The sequence below is a fragment of the Hevea brasiliensis genome, chromosome 14 (assembly GCF_030052815.1).
Source record: "Hevea brasiliensis isolate MT/VB/25A 57/8 chromosome 14, ASM3005281v1, whole genome shotgun sequence".
In the NCBI taxonomy this organism is placed as follows: Eukaryota; Viridiplantae; Streptophyta; class Magnoliopsida; order Malpighiales; family Euphorbiaceae; genus Hevea; species Hevea brasiliensis.
This window is the reverse complement of record NC_079506.1, coordinates 79,969,874-79,972,997: the sequence shown is the minus strand read 5'-3', so window position 1 is coordinate 79,972,997 and position 3,124 is coordinate 79,969,874. Positions and strand designations below refer to the sequence as shown.

Below are 3,124 nucleotides of genomic sequence, written 5' to 3'. Positions count from 1 at the left end.
GGTGCAATCATCTTCAAGCTTCAACCCAAAATGTACACATTATGTACTGAATTTGGGCCTCCAAAGTGGTGGAATTGGGCACCCAAACTCTCCCCTTGCTATATTAATAAAATATTTTCCAGTTTTGGAAAGACTCGAGTCACATTAAGATATGCTGGTTAAATAAAAAAAAAAAAAAAAAAGAGTGACATTAAGATAAAACTCATTTTTAAAGGACACATGTAATAAAAAAAAAAGTTGTAGTATGTGATAACTCAAAAACAGCCTATTGGATATTATACAAGTGAGAATCTCTCTCTCTTTAGAGAGAGACGTTTTCTCTATGTTTCAAAGTTTCCTCTGACTCTCAGCATCGGTTGTTCTTGGCCTTCCAGAGGCTTCCCCCACCGCTTCTTTGCATGGGTTGTTTATACATTTCCTTATAGTTGTTTTTGCATATCTATGATGAATGGTTGGGCGTATTTTCAATCTAACATTGTTCTTTTGCTTTTGGTGGAGCGAACGTTGTTGAAAGTGAAGGTCCTTTTAGAGCTGCTCCTTTCCAACTGGGTCTTGTTCTTTGGGTTGCATGGACGAAGGCAAGCCTCGGTTTCTCTTGCTGGTGGATGTGATCCTGGAATCGTTGAGAGACAAAACTTCTTCATTGTTCAGAGGAAGGGAGAACCCAGAGGATTAAAGTGTTGGTAACTTGATTCGTTTGGTTGCCGGCCCGCCCCCCGCCCCCCCCCCCCCCCCCCCACCGGCGGCCATATGAGAATGAGATGCCATAAGGCTATCTCTCCTTCTTCTTTTATTCTATTCTCTATGTCGTACTATTTCTAGGAGCCATGGTCTTGTGTGTGCTCTATTTTGGCTGCAACCTGTGTTTTATAGAATTTGTGCTACTTCAGCTCTTTTGGCTAGGCTAATAATATGTGGAAACATGGGCTAACGTACTTCAACTCATATTTTAAGTAAGCCCAACACCTAGAAACAAAGTTATTCCTTCAATTCTTTTTCGAGAACATCCATCACAACTAGCTCAGCTCAACCAACTCACGTGAAGCAGAAAATGTGCTCTTGTAAATTAGTTATGGATCATGTATTTATGGTAGGGCAACAAAGGAATTTGTATAGATTTTTTTCCTTTTCCAGATTCTTCCATGTAATTGTATATAAATAGAAGCAATACAATGAAAACAGAGAGAAATTTACTCTACTTCCAAATATTTGCTAAGTTTTTTTTATGGTATCAGAGCATAACCTGTGCTCATAATTGTTCTTCTCTTACTGATAAGCATATTTTGTTCATCAATTTATTTACTGATTTATTCCTATCACTACCATCATTCTACAAATGGCAAATACAAGCCAACAAACTGGTGAGAATGACATCTTCCACCCGCATAATTATGATTATCTTGGCATGGTCCTTGTTACTGCGCCATTAATAGGAAACAACTATCTGTCATGGAGCAAGTCTATGGTCTTAGCTTTATAGGCCAAGGACAAGCTGGGATTTATTGATGGGAGCTGTGCAATGCCTGCCACTAAATCTATAACACTGGATAAGTGGAAGAAGGTTGACAGTATGATAACTTCTTAAATGCCCTTATTTATGCAACATCTTCAAAGGATCTCTAGGAGGAAATCAAAGAGAGACTTGGGGAGAGCAATGGGCCTCTCCTATACCAACTAAAAAGGGAGATAAGTACTCTATCACAGTCAAATGCTTCTGTTATGGTATATTTTACTAAATTAAAGAAATTATGGGATGAGTTAGCTTGTCTCAAACCACTGCTAGTGTGTAAATGTGGAGCATCTAAAAAAATGGATGATATTAACAGTGAACATAAGCTTATTTAATTTCTAATGGGGTTAAATGAAACATATGACAATGTTAGAAACCAGATTCTTTTAATGAACCCCTTGCCTAGTGTTAACAGGGCATACTCAATGGTGTTGTAGGTGGAGAAACGAAAGGAAATCCATGATGATTTTGTTGATGAGCTCAACTCTATCATGACTGTCAAAGGGCAATACCAGAAAGATAAACTTTAGAATAAGAAAAAGGGTTATGGCAAGAAGGAAGGGAAATTTTGTGATCACTACAATACTAATGGCCATACCAGAGATTCATGCTTTAAACCCCATGGTTAACTCAAACAAAAGAAAGGCAAAGGCAAGGCACCACTAGCAACTAATGTGTTTGAGAAAGTACCTAAAGGAGATGGCAAAGCAGATTATAAGAGTTAACTAGCTGGAATTGACTAAGCCAGCATGATACAGTAGGAGATTGCAAAGTTCATGCAAACCAGAATCCTACAATGAATGAGGCAAGCTGTGTCAACTTCACTGGTTTTGCAGGTAAGGATTCAATTGACTACTCCTTTAGTAGACATGGTAAGAATAATGGTTTGCGGATCGTAGATTCTGGTGCTTCAATTCACATGTGCTATGATTACTTTTTTAGAATACTACCAAATTAAACCACCACAGCTTAGTTGCATTATCAAATGGGATTGTTAAACTTGTTTCTTACAAAGGTGACATCAAGATTACACCTAATTTGTAGCTTCATAACACACTATTCATACCCAGTTTTAAACATAACCTAACATCATTAAGCGAACTCACCAAAACTTCCAATGTTTTTGTCACCTTTTATTCTGACCATTGCTTTTTGTAGGACCAAGTGACTAAGGAAGTGGTGGCAAGAGGTAAGATGCTGGGGGGGACTATACATTATAAGCAATAGGTCTTTTAAAAATAAGTGTAGTCATGAAGTTTTTGATGATGTACCTGCTTCAAAATCCTATTGTACTGCATATAAAATGAATGAAGTTAATCTTTCTCCAAATTCTTATGATGTATGGCATTACAAGATTGGACATATCTCAAACACCAAATTACCTCATATCCCTACAATAAAACCAAAGGAAAAAGGTCATGAAGTTTGTGAGGTATGCCCACTTGTTAAACAACAAAGATTAAGCTTTCAAAAGAGTAAAATCACAACAAATGCATGTTTTGATTTAACTCATGTTGATATATGGGGACCATGCTCAGTGCATTCAATCTCTCATTCCAAATATGTCCTTACAATTGTTGATGATTTTTCTAGGGTAACATGGACTTATTCGTT

General features: G+C 37.3%; 1 long non-coding RNA gene across 1 annotated transcript; it reads left to right on the top strand.

Moving 5' to 3' along the window:
* Nucleotides 1-1,668: 1,668 nt before the first annotated feature.
* LOC110673349 (uncharacterized) lies at nucleotides 1,669-2,848 on the top strand. Its single transcript, XR_002498484.2, has 2 exons — nucleotides 1,669-2,346; nucleotides 2,669-2,848. It is a non-coding gene; the product is annotated as an uncharacterized LOC110673349 (long non-coding RNA).
* Nucleotides 2,849-3,124: the final 276 nt, after the last annotated feature.